We start from the raw sequence: 24,116 nt of genomic DNA, 5'->3' as shown, positions 1-24,116 counted from the left end.
AGTCATTTCAGATTCCTTGTACTAGTTCTTTTGTTTGCCCAAATTCTCGGAATTGGATGTCGGTCTGCAATGCTCTTCATGACTACATGAGTCATCTGACTGACCCCCCAAAAGGTTTAAGAGCAGGAAGATCAAGGTCATTTCTACTTGAAAAAAAATTTTAATCTAGTCTCACAAAAAGTCAGGAATCCCTTCCAAACAGTCTCACGCCTCAGTGTGTCTTTATATGTGGATTCTCCCTCAGCTTCAGGTGAGGCCAGGATTCCTGGCTTCCTAGATCTCTATGAAAATACTCCCAATCAAAACAAGAGATGGATCCTTAGTGTTGTGGATGAGATATTGGCATATGACTTGTGCCTCCACTGTCACAGGGAAATGCTCTGTCCTCGTTCATATGATCTTGTATCCACCAAATAGGAGAAGATTCATTGAATCATGTTGGCGGTCATGCAATAGCACTGAGTGCTGTTCTTTCCCGTACAGCCCATAACTCACTGTGAGGCCTCTTTTGGTGTCTCCACACCTCAGTGGAGTCTTGATAGGCACTCTTTACAAGATGTCTAGTGAGAAAGTCCACAAAATCAGACAGAGATCAGGAGGAGGTAAGAGCAGCATCCACAGCAGAGGGTGTGGCAGGACCTGGCCAACCTAGGAAGGGCTCTCCCATCTGTGGTCACAGCTCAGCTGGTTCCAAGGTCACTAAAAGAGGACTTCTGGAATTCCCTGGCTCTGAGGATCATTTCCAAAATATAGTCTGATTTATCAATAATACTCAAACTTCTTTGGGGAAATCTACATCCCCCAGGAATATCGTCTTTTCATTGAATTTGTAATTACTTATCAAGTCACACATTTTCTGTTGTTGGAAAGGTACACTTGACTTGGATCTATGACAGACAAACATGCCCTTAATTGCATGTGTGTTTGAAGTTGAAAGGCAATAAACTATGTAACCCTGTCCCATAATGTGACATCCCCTGCTGACCAGCTTGTTTTGAATGGAAGAGACTCTGCTCTGAAACACATTCTTGACAAAGACCAGGGCGAAATAATGGATTCCAGTAGAACTCTTGATTTTGGAAATGTAGGTTTCCATTCTGCTATTGATACTTGTAAATGTGAAATACTAGGAGAGTCTGTGGGCTTTGTGCAACTTCCTCTAAATAAAGTGATATGCGGTGATGATCTATAAAGTGGATACAAGTGTTGATCCTTACATCAAAATTCATCATGAATACCCACACTCTCCACCAAGTAGTGTTCCTGCCACTTGGAAGGTGCCTTGTTAGATGTAAGAACACCTAGAAGGTCTGGGCCCTGAATGACCAGGAGCACTCTGGCTGAGCTCAGCAGGGCAGACCGAGGGTTAACAAAGAGCTAGAAGCATCCATGGGCCTTTGATAAGTCTGGGTAGCAACCCACAGCTCCTCTGCCTAAAACACCGTCAGCTGGGACAGGAAGGTTAGGGTACAGAGAGCCAGGGGCTCTGCAGGGCTGTGCAAGCTGCTGGCACACAGATACGTGGCTGAGTCTCCCAGCTCCAAGGAGCTCATGTTCAGCTCAGAGTGATAGTCATCAAACTGCTGAGCTGAGAATCGATCAGGGAGGTTTCCTTTGTCTCTCTGCATCTTTTCATAATACTCAACAAGGAACTGAGGCCCCTGACCAGGAGCCTGCTGGTACCAGGACACGCTGGTGTGTCCAGACATGGGATAGCACTTCAGAGTGCCCCTTCCTCCCTTTGCTCTGATTAGGTGTCTCGGGGACAGGATGACTTCAGCATCCACTGAACCTGGGGAGGAAGGAGACAGGAGTGAACACCTCACCCAAGGAGGAGTTTGTTCCAAAGCAACAAGAAAGGGCTGTGGCTCCAGGGGCTGTCCCCTGTGCTCAGGACTCACCTGCTCCCAGGAGACAAAGGGTGAAGCAGCAGAGGAGCCTGGGTCCCCAGGCAGGGTCAGGAAGGACAGGTCTAAGCATCTTTGCACTCAGGGTGCTGGTCTCCTGGGCTGAGAGCAGGCTCTTGGCTCCTCCCTTTTCTCTGTTTGGAGGATTTGTGGTGACATCAGTGATGTCGCTTGTCTGATGCCAGTGTGCCTGTGGGCTCAGCAGGTCTCCTGTAGCCCCTGGACATGCTCAGTTGATGCAGTCCTTCCCCATTCTGTGGAGCTTCTGTGGGACAGGGGCAGCTGGCTGTGCTGAGCAAGGCAGGCCAGGGTGTGGGGTGGAAGTCCATGCCCACACTCTCCAGCTTTCCTGGGAGCCAGGGGCTTCTCTCTCTCCACCTGGATTGTGGTGTGGGCTGCCCCCTGGAGTCCAACCATATCCCCTGTCAAAGGGGCTCCCAGAGAGTCTTGATTCACCAAGGTGCAGTTCATGGTTCCCTACCCTGAGTCATTCACAAGCACATCATGGGAGTGTGGAGAACAGGATTCACCTGTGCTGGCTCATCAGATGTTATCTCTAATGCAGTCTCCCAGCAAAGACCCCTGAGCCATCCCTCTCCCAGAAGCACTGGCTGCAGCTCAGTCAGTGGACCCACAGTGCCCTCTAGTGGCCACTGTGCAGTGTTTCAGATGCAGCTGTAGGCATGCTAAGTAGGCTGTGGCTTTTTAATGAAGCCTCAGGAACTGCAGGACCCAGCAGAGCAATCACAGATTTGAGATTAACCTGCTATGGTCTCTGCCGTCATCTAGGAGTGAGAGAGAATAAAGCAAATTCCTTTATTTTTCTGAGAAATTGAATAAAATTCTAAATCTTACCAATCAGTGTTGTAAGAAGGGAGAACCCTCCACTCATTAGATGCCAATTTCTCTGGGAGTGGAAGGGACTTGGGCAAACCCAGGCAGTTCCTGGAGGGTGACAGTGGACTTCTATGCCCAGTGAGCCCCTAAGCAGCTGGGACATAAGCCAACCAGCCCCAGGAACAAGTTTGAATATTCTGTTCCAATCTCTTTAACTTTGTTTTTCTTAAGATTGAGTTGATATTTTTCTTTATGATTGATGTGTAGGAATTCTTTATATTACCTCTATAATTTGTCCATTTTGTGTAGATATAGATGTGCAAATAACTCATAACTATTAAGTATACACAGATATGTACTAAATGATCTCTTTTGAAGAATATCATTTTGATTTTGGTAAAGAATAAAGTAATCCTGAGGGCTAGCCCATTTTCTGCCTCTGTTAGGAATTTTGGCCGACCCATGATCAGTAGGAAAACAAGAGAAACTTTCTTCCAGAACCTTTAGGCCCGAGTTCTCTCATCACTGAGGACTTTGAAACACCTGATATTAACTTTTATTTATGGTGAGGATCAGCAACCTTCTGTGGAGGCTCATATTTTATGTGTTGTGCACCATGGAGTCTTGGCTACTGACTACTCAATTTTCATTATAGTGCAAAAGCAAACGCACAATATAAAGGAATAATTGTGGCCTTTTTCCAGTAAACCTTTATTGGTATTGAAATTGGTATTTTGCATAATTTTCATAGGTCACACCATATTACTTTTAAAATGTTTTCAACAATTTAAATTGTAAAACAATCACTGTGTGCCTGTGGGCCATGTGAAAGCAAGCACAGGTCATATTTTGTCCCGAGTCATAGTTTGCCTGTGTCTGTCCTCCAGAATGAGATAAGAGCTGAGGTTCATTATATCTGCATGTCAAGATGCAGTCTGTCCAGTACTGTTTGTTGGAAAGACTGTTTTTTTTAATCTTCTTTTTGGGTACTTTTAGTGATTAATTAGGGACTAACATATGCATCTGTGACTTACTACAGTCTACCTGTAAAACTATTCTCTTTAACCATACATTTTACATAAATTTCCTTTATTTAGTGAAGGAAGTTTTGTATTATGGAGAGTTTGTTATAGTTTTTGTTTTTTCAGAATAGATATTGAATTTAAATGAATGCTTCCTGAACATCTATAGATGGGATTATATGGCTATCTTTCTTTATTTTTTTTCTTCTTTAGTTGAATGTAAATCAGTGCATTATTAAAGTCATGCCACTTGGCGGTGACATTTTATCCTTTTTATATATTGTTGTACTCAACACACTGTCACTTTGAATGAATAATTGAAACTGTGTTGAATATGGCTATTTCACATTTTTTTTTACTTGTTTAGTACCTCTGACTTTGATGTCAGAGGAATGCTCATCTCAGAGGGATAAGAAATTATTACCTCTTCCTCAGTTTCCCTTATTTCTGCTTTTGTGGCACCCTACCATCTTCAAGACATTTTCATTTTTATCCAGTATAACACACTTTCTACTTTTGATTTATTTTTGCCCTAGGAACATTTTTTTTAAATGTTGTTTAATTTTGAAATATTTGGGATTTTTCCAGACACAGTTATTTGTGTAATTGAGTTCTAATGTAGTCCCACTGGAGTCAAAGAATGCTTTACCTTCCTGGTAGGAGACATAGTTTGACAGTTTTTTTTTTTTTGTTGTTGTTGTTGTTGTTTTGCTGTTTTGTTCAAAGTGACAGTTGATGCTTTTATTTAGAGCATTGAGACTATTTAGATTTGATGGGATTGTTTATTTGGTTAAATTCCTGTCTGCCATCTTGTATTTGTTTCCTATCCCTTCTTTGTTCTTTTTATTTTATATTGTGTATTAATTGAGCATTTACATAATTTACTTCTTGTTTTCTGGCTCATTAGCTCTAACTCTGGGCGTTGTCATTAATGTCATTAATGACCATGTTAGTGCTCATTCCTGAGTTTGCAGTGTACATCTCTGTCTCAACAGTCTGTCCTCCAGTGACTGCACATGGGTTAGGAAAACCTTACAATGGAATGGCATATAGTCATTAGCCCTCTTCCTTTCTTTATATCATTGATTTAAATTTCAACATATATTGCAAGACTTGTGCTGTGTTAGAATTGTTTTGGTAGATAGGAAATCATCCATTCACACATTTCAAATTAAACTATGGACATTTGGGATCTCCTATTGCATACTAGGCTACTTCAAGTTATTCCCAGCTCACTTCTTATACCCTTATTTATTTTGTCTTTCATTTTGAATTTCTTATTGTTGTATCTCCTAATCCATTCTCTGTCCTTCTGTGATGTCTAATCTGCTGTTCATTCCTCCAAGGTATTTTTCATCACTGACATTTATTTTTACTGCTTGATTTGGATCTTTTTTTTTCTCCATTACCACAAAGCCTTGAGCCTTGTTGGAAAGACTGTTTTTTTTAATCTTCTTTTTGGGTACTTTTAGTGATTAATTATTTATTCTGCCAGTTTGTCACTGTTGGGTTGGTTTCTATTGATTGATTTTTCTCCCCATTAAAGATCATATTTGCTCCTTCTTTGTGTGACTAGAATCTCTTTTTTTCCATATTTGGGATTGAATCCAGGGCACTTAACCAAATCCTAGCTTTTAAAATATTTTATTTAGAGACAGGGTCTTGCTAAGTTTTTTAAGGCCTCTTCAAGTTGGTGAAGCTGGATTTGAACTCACCATCCTCCGGCCTCAGCCTCCTGAGCCATTGTGATTACAGACATGTCACCACAAGGTGCTCCAGAATCTTTGATTAGATGCCAAATGTTGTATATTTTATACATTTGGGTAATAGGTATCTCAGTATTGTTGTTAATATATTAGCTTTGTTCTATGAGGTTATTTATTCACTTAGAAAAATATTTTAAAAGAAAAAAAATAATCAGTGAACATGTTTTTCTTGAAGACTTTAGTACGCCAATTCTAGAATATATATGAAAAATTTAAAAAGTAATAGTCATCTAGAACCACTGAGAATAAATGAACAAATAAATGCAACATTGTGCTATTAGTGCAATAACTAAATAGGCAGACAAATATAACAGATACCCAGAAAGCAGACCAGCACATACATAATGACTGATTTGTGACAAAAGTATTATTACAGGAAAGTGAGCAAAGTATTATCCTTTAATAAGCCACATTGCTGAACAAGGGACTAACCACTGGATAACTATGTGGAAAAATATAACCTGATCCCTTCTTCACATATGAAGAATTAATTGAAGCTGGATTACAGATTTCAATTAAAGGACTGACAATTTAAAGACTTTAGGATGAAAAATAAGACAATATCATTTGAAAGTAGGCAACAATTTCCTAATCTTAATACGAAGTGATGACCAAAATACAAAGTGATTATAAGAAATAGGTAAATATGAAAAGATTATGGCTTAAGACCTTATACTTATCAAAATATACACCATAAATAGACATATACACCAGCCCAGTTATCTTTTGGATGTGAGATAGCTCCAAAATACCCTTGTGTTAGGCAATGAAGGAATGTTCAGAGGTGAAATGATTAGACTGTGTCACTAGATCACTCTATTTGAAGGATTAATAATTTGAATGGATTACTGGGTGGTAACCACAAGCAGGTGGGGCATGCCTGGAGGAAGTAAGTCAGTGGGAGTTTGCTTTGGGGTATTATATTCTGTCCCTGGATCTTCTGTAACTCTCTGCTTCCCATCTTCCATGAGCTGAGCAGCTCTCCTCTACCACACACTTCTGCCATAATATTCTGACTCACTCAGGTCCAGAGAAACGTAATCAGTTGACCATGGACTGAACCTCTAAACTGCAAGTCCAAGATAAGTTCTCCTCCTCTACGATGTTTGTGCCATGCATTTTGATCATAGCAATGAAAAGCGAATTAACACAATCCCATGAACATATACAGTTAGCATAGTAACACAGAGTTAAAATTTTAAAATGTGGGGCTGGAGTTGTAACTCAGTGATCCAGCACTTGCCTAACATGTGCGAGGCACTGGGTTCAATTCTCAGCACTGCATGTAAATAAATAAAATAAAGGTTCACTGACAACTAAAAAAATTTTTTAAAATAATTATAAAATGTTTAATGAGATATAAATGCCAACTCTTGTGATCACTATACGATGTATTTGAATTATTTAACTGCACCCTGTTAGTATTTACAACTAAACTACTAAGAAAAATCAGGTGAGTAACACAGAGTCAAAAGACTGGAAAAATAATCTACAGAAAGGGAGGGAGAAAGCCCCAGAGCAACAACTGAAACTCTTGTGCCCCTGCTGGGAGTGTAAATTGTTATAACCACTTTGAAAACCTCCAGGAGTCCCCCTTGGTGGATGCTACTGCTGATTGTGTCTTTGAATCACTTCCCTTTGACACCTTCTCAACTGGGGTTATGTTTTATGAAATACAGCTGAATTTTGGTTCTATTTTGAAAGAAAGTTAGACTGAAGAAGAAGAGAATTAAACTGAAAGAAATAGAATGGCACTGAATGGGCATGGGTTAGTGGGCATGCCTGTGGGGACAGTGCCTTCTGGGTAATTGAGGATGACAATTCTTACTGAGGATTCAAGTTCCTCTTTTTAAGGCTGGTGTTGCCAATGGCTTAACATGGCTTTGTTCTGTTGGCTCACTCCTGGGTTTAGAGAGGTCTGAGTTAGACACTCAGCATAGGAATTTATCAATAATGTACTGAAATTGTGTAGTTGTCACTGTCCCTGAGACTAAGCTCTGGTGTTCAAAGTCAGTTGTTGAACCTTGACTGAAGCTGAGAAACACCAGAAAGCAATTAGCCACAATTTTCTCTCCCCAACATTATCCATCCTAGTGATTCAAGGTCATTTCCTGACCTCCTCCTGTTGGAAGAACCCCTGAAGGTACAGATGCCTTCCTTCCCTTCCATGGGGAAGAGACTGGCCCCTGCCTCCTGCAGGGCTTCTGAGAACTTGAGGAGGGCTGAGTACAGGGGTATGTGATCAGGAAGGAGGAGCCTGTGCCACACTGTGGCTGAGCTGCTGGCACAGAGGTACACAGCTGAGTCCCCCGCACTGTGAGCTGATCTCCAGAGTGGAGAAGGATCCCTGTGGCCTCTCAGCAGAGAACCGCTCCCTGGGCATCCCTGACTTGTCTGCTGCACGTTCATTCAGGAAAGACATCAGGAACGCTGGGCCTTGCCCCGGGGTCTGCCTGTACCAGTAAAGGCCACTGTGTCCAGAAATTGGGTCACACCTGAGAACTACATTCTGTCCTCTCCTTGTGACTCTGTGCCTAGGGCACTAGGGAATCCAGAATGGGCGTGGTCTGTGGAGACAGAAGATGGGAAAAGAATCAGGAAAATATTAGTCAACACACACCCGCCCCCCCACACACACACACTGAATTTTAGTTCTCTTTTGAATACACACATGTGCACACACACACACATGTGCACACACACACACACACACAGAAACTGCTTGGTGTTCTGAGGACTCACCTGTTCCTAGGAGACAGAAGCCCACCCAGAGTCTCCAGAGTGACTCCAGAGTCCACTGGGCCTGTGGGAGGAGATGGAGCTAAGAGCAGAGCCCAGGAGCAAGGGTCCCACTGAGCCATCCTGGACTGACATGTGCTCCAGGAATGATGAACACAGAGCAGAAGTTGTACCTAGCACTCACCTGCCGTACCCGGGACTCACCTGTTCCCAGCAGAGTTAGGGCCACCCAGCAGAGAAGCCTGGAGCCCATGGCAGCATCAGGAACCCAGGGTCTCCTAGTTGAGTGGTGGGCCTTCCAGGCTGAGCATTCAAAGCTTCTGAAGTTCTAGTCTCCCATCAGCATCATGTGTCATGCTCTGACATGTCCCTCCCTGCAGGCCACCTGGCCCACTGCACCCAATGACAAGACTCAGGCTGTACCCAAAGCACCCTTCCTGCCATGCACAGCCCCTGATCTGAAGGAGGGTCAGTTTGAGCACCCCCCTCCTGGGCCAGGTCCACGTCCTACTTCCTCCCATGCTAGTTCCATCTCTGCAGTGAGCTCTTGGCCTGACTCTGATTCCCTGTCCTGGCGTCTCTAGCCTTCTCTGTCCACTGCCCCAGTGCGAGCAGAGAAAACCCTTTCTTTGTGTCTGCAGAGTCTCAAGGCAGCCCTTCCTCCCCTGGACAGTTACAAGACTGTGTTTAGCTGTGTGTCCAGGACCCACTCCAGGAGTTCCAACTACCTCCCTGTTATGAGCAGCAGCCAGCATCCCTTCAGCTCTGCTCTCCTGGGCCATCTTCCAAGGCCTCCCAGGGACCCTGCAGCACTGTGGAGCCACAGTGCCCCCACGTGGCCCTTGGCCCACAGTATCATGGACTCCACCTTCTGAGCTCATGTCATGATTGACTAAATCAGCAGAACAGATCCCACCCGGTGTCCCCTCTCATCCACACCCCTTCTGCTGCTTTCCCATATGGACAATTTGGTGTTGATCTTCAAGTCCAAGTGGAGGATTTCAAAGCCTGTGGGGGCAAATAAATTGTATGAACCCACTTTATGGTTAAAAAGGAACTAATATTATACCAGTGCAGTCAGTATGCTAAAATGAAAGAGGCAAGCAGAGTAACACCACCTCAAGAAGATCCATGTGGGAAGCCTGTATTCCATGGCTCACTTCATTAATCAGACAGGTGACTTTTTACATTTGATTTTTTATTTAATCATAACCTAGTTAAATAGTGTAATTTATAAAGATGATTTCTATATATTAAACATATATTCCCAGGCTTATATAATATTGAAATAGGCAACTTTATCAGCTATATTTAAGGCTGACTTGGTTGGGTATGAATTTGCTGTCACTACTTTGAAGAGCTATGAGCTCTTGCCAGTGACCTGGCACCTCTTAGTAAATGCCACCAGAGATAAACTGTGTGAGGGTGGAAGAATCCCCACAAGAAAACACACATGTGTACCCACAGAGACACACAAGGCAAACTCACATTCGTGCATAGCACTCACACACAGTGTCCTAGATGTCAAGAGAGATAGATTTCCTTCCTGAGTACACCCAGCTTTCTCTGTCACTGTAGAGTTAACTTCTGAGAAGTCTGATGTTTCAAGCTGCACTAAGTCCCTAAGGCGGGGCTGGAGAGAAGGGTATTGTAGTGGGAATTCCTTTGTTATAGGGTCATGATACTGGGAGAAATATCATATGATTTTCTCTTTTGCAGAAAAACACTTGCAAATTTTCTTTTAGACATAGTTTGGGACTTCACAGGATGGGCTTCAGTGTTGACTGTGACAACATAATTGCTCAGGACCTTTCAGATGTTGTTTAGAAAATCAAGGTAACCGTAAAAGACAGTTCATTGCATTCATTGATGGGAAAATCATAATAAATAAACCTTCAAGGTAATGATGGAGTGGCATTTTTTTAATTTAATAAACATAAACAGGGCCAGCTATAAAATGTGGCTTTTCCTTGGAAAGGAAAGTCAAGACAGCAACACTACAGCCTAGTGCTGGGGACATCAGAGTGGGAAGGAAGAGAATCAGGTGAGCGGCACCCATGGGTGGGAGAAGGGGTCCTCCCAGACATGGAAAGATGGAGCAGAGACATAGGATGCTAAAGCCTGCTGAGTGTTCACAGTGTGGAGAAGAGACTTTTGGACACAGAAGGTACCTGGGCAGCCTGGAGGCAGAGCACCATCCCTGGGGAGCAGAATAGATCTGGGGAAACTGGACAATCCTTGTCCTCGATGACCCCAGTGGACATGACCTCTGCTGTGTTTGGGAAGCACATGACTGTGTGCTGAGGGGGCAAGGGGGGCAGAGGTGAAGAAGGAAGACAGTGTCATCAGCTGCAGGATCCTCACAATTAGCTACTTGGCCAAGTCCCCAACTGGGACGGCCTGCCAGGTGACACTAGTAGCTACAAGGCTTGCTTTATATTTCCCATGTATGGAGGACTTCCGGAGAGTGACAAGAGAGCTCATGCTGCAGAGGACACCACTTTAAGTCACTTTGCAGATCTTCGTATGTCAACCATTTTTATCACTTTCCTTCTCCTGGACTTTCCTCACACTCACTTTCTTCCTCAGTTACATGAAGCAGACCTCCGTGATTTTGCTCTGTACACCACAATACTGCCAAACAAAGCAGATTGCAAGATGAAATGTATTGCTATGAAAGTGAGAGCCAGCAATTCGATCACAGATTCCTCCTCTGCCCTAAGCTATGCAGCATCCAGTCAAGAGGGACATTACAGTGAACTTACTGAACTTGCCCTCTGGAAAGCATCTCTTGGCCTTGATCGGCTCCCCCAAATGGCAGGAAAGCCCCATGCTACACTATCCAGAGGCCTAAAACCACATTTTTCCCCGTGCACTCCCTGGGATCTCACAGATGCATACTGTAGGTGCTCCTGTCTGGGCAGGAGGTTTGTGCACAGAATGCTGGTGACTCTGTAGGCCTGGACCATGCTGCTGGCACAGAGATAGAGCACTGAGTCTCCAAGATCCAAGGCAGCCAAGCTCATCTCTGAGCCACAGTCACAGAACTGCTGAGTGGAGAACTGGTCAGCGACATTTTCTTTTGATGTCTGTAAATGCTTTCAAACAAGAACTGGGGGCCCTGGCCCAGCATCTGTAGGTACTAGTACACACTGGTGTGCCCAGAGACAGGGAACACTTCAGTGTCACTTGCTGTCCTCATGTTTTGATTAGGTATTTTGGAATCTGGGTGACTCTGGACTCCACTGGGCGTGTGGAAAAGTGGATGGAGAATGAGCCCAGGAGACAGCCTGGGCCACATCCGCAGGGGAAAGTGGAGGACTCCAGGTCGGCAAGTTCAGAGTGAGGATGTTCTCCTTGTCTGTAGGACTCTCCTGTTCCCAGGAAGGAAATGGCCACACAGCAGAGGAGCCTGCAGCCCATGGCAGGGTGGGACAGAGCTGAGCACATGCTCCTCCTGCTCAGGGCTCTTGTCCTTTGAACGCTGGAGTTCTAGACACCACTTCTCTGGATGTCACTGCTCCCATGTCATGGTCTCTGCAGATTGCCATTCACCTCGACTCCCTTGACATAAACGGGGCTCAGCTGATCCAGGAGGCTGGCTTCCATCTTGCGAAGGCTCTCACCTGGCTTCAAGGCTACTGGGCTGCTCTAGCGTGGGCCAGGCACAGGCCATGTGACAATCCCACAGCTCCTTCCTTCTCCTTGGAGGCTGTTGTTCTTCTGCCTGTCCTTATGCAGGGCTTTCAGGCTGTCCCAGTGCAGCACCAAACCCTCCAACCTCTCCTTCAACCTCAGAGAGACTCTCTAAGTAATGCTGGGCCCACATTCATGGCTCCCAGCTGGGGCAGCTCATCTGCAAATTCATAGATATGGCACCAAACATTCTAAGAGATGACAGCATCAAACAAGACTGCTCCCTAAGCCCCCATGTCCCTAGTGGCTGCTCTGTGGACTTCCATCCACCTGAAGTCCTGAAGCCCCAGGGTGCCGTAGTCCCCCATGCACAGGGAAAAACATATGGTTCATTGCACAGCAACCAAGATTTTCCTTAGTTAGGGTTGGAATGTATCAAGTTCCCCCAAAATTCATATGTTGAAGTTCAACCACAAGGTGGCTACTTTTGAAGCGAGGGCCTTTATGAAGGTAAAAATGTCAAATGTACTCACCAGGGTGGAGCCTCAGTACAATAAGAATAATGTCCTTGAAAGAAAAGACTGGAAGCTCTTGCTGTCTGTCCTGTGAGGACACAGCAAGAAAGTGGCTGTTGGGAACCCAGGAAGAGTGTCCTTTCCATACCCCAACCATGGTGGCACCTGACCTCAGACTTCAGCCTCCAGAATTATGAGAACTAAATGTGTTGCTTCAGGCAATTGGTGGTTGGTATTTTGCTGTCAGTCCATGTTGACATACAGCCTTTCCAGACATGGCTCATGGATGTAAATGCATTTAAATAAGGAACTATTTTACCATCTTGCCCAGTGCAAAGTTTTCCTACACACACACACACACACACACACCACACACCAAACCACACACAAATCCTAACAAATTTGGGATTTATCTTTGTTAAGGTGAATTTTTGCTTTGTAACAATTAAAAGGGTAATGGAGAATTTTTTTTCTTAATTTGAGAAAATCTGATTGAGCTGAGGTAGAGGTGATATTGGGAGAGATATACAGAGACAGCCTGTCTCCCTCCCTAGAAGAGCCTCTGAGGATTTTTGGATGATTAAAACTAACTTAAGCTTTTTTTTTTTAATATGATCACATTTTATTCAAGAGATAAAATCTTTTCTTTTTAACTCAGATATTAATTTTATTAAAATACTTTCAGTCTTAGGTTTGTTTACATGACTGCATAGAATACATTACAAACTTTTTTTAAAAATTTTGTTTTTAAAGAGAGAGGAGAGAGAGAGAGAGAGAGAGAGAGAGAGAGAGAGAGAGAGAGAGAGAGAGAGAATTTTTAATATTTATTTTTTAGTTCTCGGCGGACACAACATCTTTGTTTGTATGTGGTGCTGAGGATCGCACGCATGCCAGGCGAGCACGCTACCGCTTGAGCCATGCCCAGCCCTGTTTGTTTTTTCATTCCACCATCATTAATAACCCCATGCCACCTCCCTTCCCCTCCAACCCCTCTGCCCTGACTAGAGTTCGTCTTCCTCCTATGTTCCCGCTCCCTATCCCACTATGAATCAGCCTCCTTATATCAAAGAAAACATTCGGCATTTGGTTTTGGGGGGATTGGCTAACTTCACTTATAAGTTTTTCTTTTTCCTTTGCTGACCCTATCCAGCTTTCTAGAGACCTCTCAGTGTATCAAGTACCTCCTAATCAACTCACCTGATAATGAAAAAAATGATTAATCACCTTTCCCTCATTGCTGGGTGATTAGTTTATTTGCCCTCTCTCTCTCTCTCTCTCTCTCTCTCTCTCTCTCTCTCTCTCTCTCTCTCTCTCTTTTAGAAATCTGCTTCTGGCTTCAATTAGATGACACTATCCAATTCCCATTTCCCCATGTGTGACTAATATGTTTGCAGATCAACTATTAAATTACCCCATGGTTTCATTTCATGCACAAGAACCAAAAGAACAATTCTAATCCTCTAAGCATAGTATAATAGGAAGGACAGCCCTGCTCAGATCAATGTGGTTAAAGAGTGAAACGGGGAACTGGGAAAACAGAAGTTTAGAAGGATTTAATTTTTAATTCATTATCTTACACATATTATTTTTTAATTAGCTCAATTCCAACCCAAATTTCTGGAAATACTCTTGACTTGCTCCCTACTCAAATTTAAACAATGACTTATAAGGAAAGGATATAGCTGTCCAGATACAGTCTATTTCTCAACTTTCTATATATATAATTGAAAAATCCCAAGAGTTACAACTGAAATCATTTCCCTGAGTGAGCTCGCCCAGCCAGGTGTGGTCACTACAGCAGTGGTTAGGAACCAACCCCTCTTACCAGATGCCACCTGGATTAGTTAAGCTCCACCCCAAGTGAGACTCTATGACTACAAACCACATACAATTCTCTCAAGCCCAGATTACCTTAATGATTTTTTATAAGCTTTGTGCACAAAGAACTCATTAAATTCTCTCATAATAGAATCTGATATGTCTGATAGAATTTATGATGGTGGCTAAGTGAACATTCTTACGCAAAATCAAGAAGTATAACTTACCAGTTTAAATCACATCAACATTTTTTTTCGTTTTAATATCTAGCAAATTTTGGATTCAATTAGGTAGAATTTATAGAATATAAATCAGGTTTCCACTGGCCTCTTAAACATAGCAGTCTTTAAATTTCCTTTAGAGATTCATCATACCCAAAGGTAAATAAAAATCATAATATTTGAGATGAGAGAAGGAGCCGATAATATCCCAAAGATGTGAAATAAAAGCCTTTTTCTGACTCATTATAAATTTGCAAATTAGCATCATTTTCTGGCAATTTCCCCAGATGCAGCTGAGGAGGCCAGAAGAAAACATATGAAAACCAGATACAAACAAAACCATGGGATTCTTGGGAACTGAAGCTAGTTGGGCCGGAGCATGAGGGGATGAGGGGTGAGCTTAGAATGGCACCCAGAAACCCAAATGGTGGAGGTCATTTAAGTCCTGCTCTTGCCTGAGAACCTCCTTGCATGAAGACAATCTGGCATTTTCATTCCAGAAATCAGTAGTAGAGGAGTTGATACCCCTAAGCAAGGACTTGAGAAGACAAGTAACTGCGGTGGCTGAATATCTGTGCCCCCAGACACATGCTGGCCATGGTCCCTGCGTTGGCCTTTGGGAGGTGATGAGCTCATGAAGGCAGAACTCTCCTGATTGGGATGGTCTCCCTTATAAAGACAGAGCCAGGTATTCCTCCTACCATGGGAGGACACAGTCACAAACTGTCATCTGTGAACCAGAGGTCAGGCTCTCATGACATATTGAATCAGCAGTGCCTTGGCCATGGGCTTCCAGGCTCCAGACTATGAGAAATAAATGTGAGTTGCTCATAACCTGCCTGGTTGTGGTATTTTGTTGTGGTCGCCCAAATGGAACAAGACAATGGCCAACTGCTCAATATAGGTGGCTACGACATGCAAATTATTGAACTAGAAGAACTAAAAATTTTCAAAAACATGATAAATATACTTTATGAAGATACTCAATGTAAATGAGAGTGAAAAAGATGTCCCACACCTAGACTATGTAAGGTTAATTCATAGCAGATCAGACTTAGCACACCTCACATATAGGGCATTATAACATCTAGGGGTTTTGTTATGGAGAAAATGTTATTGGATTCACTAAGAGAAGGCAATGCTTGGTGTAAACACTGAGAGTTTTGTTCCAGAATAAACAAATATGTATTATTAATTTCACAAAATAATGGCTCCTATCATCAGTTTCTCTCTTAGCTTTTTTCATTTGTGTCAAAAATAAGTTTTTGATCCAGAAAATACTTGTGAAGTTCTCTCTCTTTTTTTAAGGTCTACAGGAGATATCCTAGACCACAAACAATACAATCCCACAGCCTTTCCCAAGATTTCTGGTCATTCCTATGGATGTTTATGTTCCCCTGGTCTCCTCCAACCCAGTCATGACCTGGCTAGAAAGCTAAGACTGTCCTTGATTAGCTCAGAAAACCCAACACACCAAATATGGTGAATTTAGCACTTTGGTGAAGACTTTGGGAATCCTGCCTGGGACTCATATGATGCAGAGCATAGCTTTTCCCCATTTCCCTCTTACCCCTTCCCCTTACATCTTCAAGTCTTCCCAGTATCTCCAGTCTATCCCATCTTCCTTTTTCTTACAGTATTTACTTTAGAAGTCTTGTATTTCTAAATTCTTTGTGACTTTGAAATGTGTGAGTCCTTTTAAAATTTAAATAACCCTAAACTAAACTGCCACATTTAATACCCAGGTTTGTCTTTATCAAAGACATGCAAACCAACTCTTTGAAATGTAATCATGAAAGGGGGGCATACTATCCGGTGTCTATGGAAAGGTCAGCTCCTAACATAAGGAGTCCACCTTAACTCAGATAAGGATCTTCTTCAACTCAATTTGGAGTCTACCCAAATTCAGGTTTCTTTCCCCTCCACTTTCTTGAGAACTTGTTGATGTTCATCTTAAGAACATTTATGCAAACTTAGCATGGATTTGGCATTATGAATATCTATCTGTTTTTCTATATATCCAAATTCTTACAACAATACTCTAAGATAGGACCTGTCATCTGTATAGGACCAATAATAGAATCAAGGCAACAGTTATCCAATCCCTGAGGCCAAACACGAGAAGGCAGCATAACAGGGGATGGGCATGGTCAGTGGTATGAGGTGAGGTTGCAATCAGAACCCAGAAGAAAGAAGAGCATGGGGCAAGGGAAGGAGCAGAGAAAAACTACTGAGGTACAATGAGAGCTGTACTCAGTGACACCCTGCCTCTTCATAGAGAAAAGGGAGAACAGTTCTCCCCAAAGGGCAGAATCAAGGGAACCTTGAAGAAAGCTGGATGGGAAACCGGGGGTTGAGGAGGAGATGCTGGGGATGGATCACAGCCTGGTGGTTTCTGCAGAGAGATCCCTGTGCTGTGTGGCTGAGGCTGGCATAGGTGAACGTGCCAGTCTCCAATTAGTGGAGAACTAATTGGGCTGTTCTGTAAGGGAAGGACACAGAGCCCTGCAAGGAGCTGCCTCTGACTATCTCTAGCAGCTGGTGCCATCCAATCAGCTAAGAGAGGTGGAAGGCCATTCACTAAGAGCATTAGCCAGAATGAACTAGTAGATAAAAAAAAAAAAACAATATGAAGCATCAACTGGCCTAGAGCACCATGTCCCCCACACACACAGGTAGCCCTGGTCCCCAAAGAAACCTCCCTGACCTGGGTACAGGGTGCTTAGGGGCCGGAACATTCCTCCTTACCAGAACTTAGACTTTATTGTTCAGATCCTCCATCTTCTAGAAAGTTTCCAGTGAGGCTCGACATAAAAATCCATCTCCTCTCTGGAAGGCTTGTTTCTACTCAAATATAGAAAGTATATTTTGCAAACTATGAAAAAAAATACCCAAGACTCAAGAGGATGCAGAGCTCCCTGGAGAGGTTCACAGACTCCCTCCTGTGGCTGTATCTGTTCCACTCTTGGGTCCTCAGTCAACTTCTCTGATGTCCAGAAGCATCCCCAAATACCCTAGACCTAACGCCCCCATTTCTATCTACTCTCCTCTTAGAACTGAGTTTGACTTATACTGGACCCCTGCAGTCCCACCCAGTGCCCACCCTCCTGAGGCAGGAAGGGCTGCTGAGAGCTGGGGCAGAAGCCCTGGAGTTTCTGCAAGGGCAGGGAGTGTCTCTGAGGGGCTGCTGCAGAGATAGGTGGCCAAGTCCCCCAGCTGTTTGGGCTGGATCTTCAGGGTGGACAAGGATCCCTCAGGCCTCTCAGCTGAGAATCGATCCTTGAAAAAGTCGGCCTTCCCTGCAGGCAGCTTGTTATAGAAAGAACCCAGGAACTCCAGTCCCTTTCCTGGAGTCTGTCGGAACCAATAGAGAGAAGCCTGACCAGCAACAGGGTCACAACTCAGAGCCACATCCTGTCCTGCCTCTGTGACAGCGTGCCTGGGGGCTTGTCTGACTCCAGGCTCCATATGTGCTGTGGAGGAGGCAGAGGACAAGGAGAGAATGAAGGGCGAGTTTGGGATTGCCCTCAGGTAAAGGTAAGAGGGGAATTGCCCACGCCCTCCCAGGACTCACCTGTGCCCAGGAGACCAAACATCACCCAGCAGAGGAGGCTGCTGTCCATGGCAGGGTTGGGCAGACTGAGGCCTCAACCAGCTGGGGCTGTGGGGCTCAGCAGTCCCAGGAGGAAATTCAGTGGCATCTCAGCCTGTGGTACACCCACTGACTCAAGGACACCCCAGAAGAGCAGAGACTTGAGTAGCATTGTGGAAACAGATGCTCCAAGGCAGCGCCTGAGCATCCTGAAGTGTGTGGCTGGGGTTAAATAGCATGGCTGAAGTCAAGCGTGGTGGCACATGCCTGTAATCTGGAAGCCCAGGCAGGAGGATTGTGAGTTCAAAGCCAGACTGAGCAAAATTAAGGTGTTAAGCAACTCAGTGAGACCCTGTCTCTAAAATAAAAATAAAATTAATTTGGAAAAAAAAAAAAGAGACTCAGATGGGGCAATCCCTGAGTGTAGAAAGCAGAACATCTGGAAAGACAGGACCTTGCCCTCTGGTTCTGTGTAGGGCATGATTGAGGTGGCCCAGTCTGAATTTTGTCTGAATTTTTTTTTATTATTTTGTTTATTTACAGGACCCCTGTGAACTCTTAAGTCAAATGAACCACTTTATGGCAGGCTTCTTTTATTTCATGTTAGAAAATGCATTGGACACTAGACCTAAAAGTGTTCATCTTTGCATAAGTTGATAGAGCCTCAGGAGTGCAAGAAACCTCCCTGCTCCAGATGCTGTAGAATATAGAGCTGCCAAATTGGTGGAATTGCCAGAGGCTTTTATGGTTTGCAGTTTCTGTTTGGGTTCCAACAGGAAATATTCAAAGCCTTTAGTTGCCCCCACAGCTTCTAGTCTATCCCCACAGGTTTGGGTACAGTGACAGGGTGACTCTGCAGGGCTGTGTCTCAGCTACTGGCACTCATGGCTGAGTCCCGGGGTCCAGGGAGGCCAAGGGAATGAATAAGCAAGAGCTGTCAGGCACTCAGGTGACAAGTGCCTGGGCACAGTCTAGTTTCCACCAGTTCCTTATAATCATGGGGAAATCTGAGCTCAGGGGTTTCTTATCATCTGCTTGTAAAAATTCTTGGCGTTATATCCCAGAGGTGTTTACATTCCAGGGACATCTATGCATTGTTCCCATGTTGAGGTGTCTTGGTATCTGGCTAATGCTGGTATCCAAAGGGGAAAAGACAAAATTCAGCCTAAGCCCAGGAGGAAGGTTCTTACTATAGCCTTAAGGAATAAGCTTGGAGTCCATGGACAGTCCCTTGGAACCCAGAACTCATAATTTAGAGTACAGAGAATTGAAAAGGAGCCCAAGAATATGTATAAGGAAATCTCATTTTTTTTGGTGCCATTCACATATTGTGTATTCAGAGAGCAAGATCCCAGAAGGCTAGGCAAAGAACAAGTTCTGGAAGGCAGGAGAGCTGAGTAGAGATTTCAGGAGACATAACCTTGGCACTGGACTGAATTGCACTGGACTCCAAAAAGACCATGCTTGAGAAGTAATGACCCCAAGCTAGGGCTGTCCAATGAGAGGGCAAATCTGAAAACCCTACAATCAATCTAGTAGAATAAAATTGTTTAGGAGAATATAACATAATCCAGAGTCCCTATCATCCATCTTCCACAGTGCCTCACATAACATGTGTTATAATCTTTCAGGTAGAATATTTGAGAAGTTTCCTAGATGTTCAGTTCCCCTAAAATCTATCAGCCATCTATTCCACACTGCTGCCCCTGTTCTTCACCCAAATGCAAATCTGATCATGCCTTTTCCTGTCAGATGGGACCAGTGGTAACTGCTGCCAAGAGATTTGTGCCCCAGTCCTTCCCAAGTTCCCAGGATCCTATCATCCTCTTGCTGCTTAATGGGAATAGGGTGCTATGACACATTTTCCAGAAGGGCTGCAGTGTCCAAAGCACAAGCAGCTTGGATTCACTTCTCTGCCACCCTTAATTTCTAGTTCACCTATTGCTAAGGTTGGACATGTTCCTCCCTACCCCACAAAATACAAATATATATTTATATAAATTTAAACATATAAAACATATATATATTCATCTATTTATTTATTTATTATGTATCATATTACATATTTTATATTTATCTATAGATATTTACATATGTATGGTTTTTTTTTTTTTTGCTAAATGAGGAACTCATTAAATTTCTGTTGATCATGGGAAGATTAACCTTGGCCTCTTTTCAGTCTTGTGCTCATCAAACATTTTTAAAATTTGTGTCTCCATGGACAACATAATGGACAAGATGTGGCCATATGCACAGCAGAAGAGGACAAGGAACAGCTGCTCCATGTCAAGATCTTCAGTCGCCAATCTTTGGTGGATTTGGATGGGCAGGTGATGCTAGTGGAGTCCTTGCTCAGCTGACCAGAGGGATTCTGCAGGGCTCTGTATGTGGAGAAGTCAGCTGCCCACCATTCACCCTGGAGGCTGCTGCACACTGACACTCCACGGGGCCCACAGGAATGGAGAGCAGAGCCTCAGGCACAGGGAACTCATTGTCACCACAGCTTCCTGCTGGTTTGTGCACAGGCAGCTGGTGACTCTGAAGGGCTGTGCCTTGGCTGCTGGCACAGAGATACAAGGCAGAATCCTCTGGCTCCAGGGAATTGACATGAAGGTTTAAATGATCTTTGTCTGGAGATTCAGGTGAGAAGCGACCTGAAACCGTTTCATTTGCAATCATTTCCTTATTATAGTAGTGAAACATCATCTTCAGTGATTGCTTGGAATCCTGCTTATACCAGTACATTGTATCATGGCCCAGATTTTGCTCACATTTAAAGGACTGCTTTTTTCCAGCCTGTGCGAGGAGATATTTTGGATTCTGGGAAACACCTGAGTGCAAGGGGCCTGTGAAAGAAAGAAGCAGAATTCAGGAGAATCCCAGGAGAAAGCTGCAGCTCCAGGCATGGAGAAGACTCAAGCAGAGTTTCTAACAGGGCCACGCCACCTGGACTGGGAGACTCACCTGCTCCCAGGAGGCAGAGGGCCACACAGCAGAGCAGCCTGGATCCCATGGTAGGAGGCAGGCCAGGCTAGGCTGCAGCTCAGGATTCTAGCCTGCAGAGTCAGAGCAGCTGCACCCCCAAGGCTCTGCCACAAGCTCTGCTGGTGACATCACAGCTGTGCTATTCTTCCTTTTCTAGGGTTTGTGATCACAGTTTCCTCCTTATTCATGTCCTGATCCAGCTCCGTTCGTTCGCCAGTGTGTTTGGGATTTCTGGAGTAGGTGTGAATGGGGTGGGTGTGCAGCCTCCAGTACACTCTGCCCCTACCCCTTCCCTGGCCCAGAAGTTGCCTGTGTTCCTTTCCTCTCCTCTTTAGGCCTCCTCTCAGAGCAAGTCTGGTTTTCCCTCCTGGGTCTTTTCTTCCTTCTCACACTAATGCTGCGTGATCCCACTTACCCCTTGGCTCCCTTGAATGTCTTTTATGCCCAGTGCCCCCCTGGCCACTTCAGGCTTGGGCAGGAGATTGACTTCAGTTCTCCCCAAACACCAGCTGCAGCCATTTAAGATGCAGGAATGTGCTGACTGTCTGGTGAACACTCTTAGGTGACCTTGATGGGACTGAGCTGCAGGACTGGTCCCTGTGATGTTCTCATGAGAGACAGGGCTTTCCAATGCTCTGGTCTTAGCAGGCTTCCAGAGATCAAGAAGTCACCATGTGTTGGGAACAAAGTTAGGGACACACACAGCATGGAAATTGGGGAGATCTACAAGGAACAATTTCTCTATCCTTGAATTGTCTACAGATCCCCCTTCCTTTTGGATACATAGTATCCACTCAGAGCCTGCCCAGCATTGGTCAACCTCAGCATTATTTACACATTGCATTGGATGATCCTTAGTTGAGAGGCAGCCCTGTGCCCTGCATTGTGTTCAGTAGCATCACTGGCCTATGCCCACCTGATGCCAATAGTATCCCCTACCATACTCATGAAAACCAAAATGTCTTCCACAATATTAATCTCCACGATTAAGAGCCACCTTTCCTATCACTTCCAATAGCTCCCACCTTTCTCATCCTATGTGGCTCTGCCCCCAGCCTCAAGGGCTTAGTATGGCCACAGCACTTGCTAGTGATGGATATGTTCAGTGTTAACATTTGGTAATCTCTGTCAGTGGACCAGGGTCGGCAACCACCATCAAAAAGTCATCTGATTCATTCTCTCTCTCTCTCTCTCTCTCTCTCTCTCTCTCTCTCTCTCTCTCTCACACACACACACACACACACACACACACACACGCACACACACACACACACACACACAAACACACACACACACATGTGCTTACTTACATTCTGGTAAAATTACCAAATACAGGTGAAATCCCCAGGTGGTTCAGTTGTGTTTGCTGGGCACAGACACAGCACCAGGGATTTTCCCCTTTTGAAAATTTTCAGCATATTTTATTTGTCCAAGTCATGGGAAGGACAATGTTTGCACTCTTGGGATGTTTTATACTATAACAGGAGCAAAAAAAAAATGCACAGATTACCTGTGGGATTAGGATATAAAGTACATGTTACATGAAAGTCAGAAATGTAACCCAGTTTTTACATTTAAATATTTTATACTGTATTTCTTCTACTCATCTATAAAGCAATGGTCCCAAATCAATAATTTTCAACACTCTGTCCAGCTCCAAAACTATGGACATTACCAGATGCACACGTATGTACAGGCTTATTTATCCAGCGTCCCCAGCACCTACCATCATGCACCACACAGAGTACACGTGAAGACTTTCCAAAAAGGAGAGAAGGGAAGCAGGAAGGACTGAGACAGGAAGAAAGAAAGGAAAGGAGTGAGAGAAGAGATCACTTTATTGACAAGAGTCAATATAAGATGGAGCTTATAGCCATATAAAGAAGCAAACATTCTTAAAGTGTAGGTTTCAAATAATTACTTATCTTGCTATTTTATGCAAATGTTCATGACCAAATCAGGTGGACAGTCTCTAGAAAAGAAGCTAATATAAAACTGTTATTAAGAAACTCATTTGCACATGAGGTAATGCCAGTTCTGATTATTGTTTTAAATAATTTAAAAGTACATATTACTAGAAATTAATGTCTAACTAAAAATTAGAGAACATAATTTTTATTATCTCTCAAGAACAGCCCATAGTATGCAAGAAAGCAAATAAATGATTCTTTGCACCTTTTTTTCTGATTGGGATGGCTGAACTGGAGAAGGGGATTCCTGTACAGAACAGGAGTCAGGACCACTGATGCAGGGACCCCTGACAAGAGCCATACCTCAACTGACAAAGCAAACAAGGAAAGAAACATGAAATAACTTATCAAGGACAAAGTTTAGTTTTCCAAAAGGTGGAGAGCTTAGGACCAGTGGGAATGAGGCAGAAAGCAAGAGAACTAGAACTAATGAGAAGTGGACTGAATGTCACACAGAGGCACATTGTCATGATTCTGTCTTTCCAACATCTAAAAACCCTTCTTATAATTTGGTCATTTGCCAAAGTTTGGGAACAGCACGTTGCTGTTATGTTTATATGCAAAATCTTCCATTCTAGAAACAACACCTGTTTGAACAGTTCTCTTTGAGATCACATAGGACCATCCATCAGATGTAGAAGAGTAAAGACTTTTCTAGTTTAATTCCCTGATAGTCTGGAAGGAAGAGGGAGGTTATATGTATGCTTAGGCCTGATGAACAGCTTTCCTCCAGTTATTATTATCTCTGCAGGCTCCCTAAGAACCTTAGACGGTCAAGATCATTGCTAGGACCAGGAGCTGACATCACCACGAGGTTTGTTTGGCCTTGACTGAGCTGAGCTGAGACAGACCCCAGATCCTCTCTTACCTCCCTTAGAAACAGGTCCCCCACCTGCACCTGCCTAACTCTCCCAACCTCCTCAGCTCAAACTCTCCTCTCAGGAAGCTCCTATGCAACAATATGACATTCCAGGCTGTTGACAGGGACAGCAACACCTGTACATCACTGCAAAAGGCGTAGCCTGGTGTATAACAGCCCACACCACAGCACTGACCTCAGCTCCTGCAGACCACATTTCCCCAGATGTAGAAACCCAAACTTCCTCTT

This window comes from Ictidomys tridecemlineatus, chromosome 2 (genome assembly GCF_052094955.1).
Source record: "Ictidomys tridecemlineatus isolate mIctTri1 chromosome 2, mIctTri1.hap1, whole genome shotgun sequence".
In the NCBI taxonomy this organism is placed as follows: Eukaryota; Metazoa; Chordata; class Mammalia; order Rodentia; family Sciuridae; genus Ictidomys; species Ictidomys tridecemlineatus.
This window is presented reverse-complemented; position numbering follows the sequence as displayed.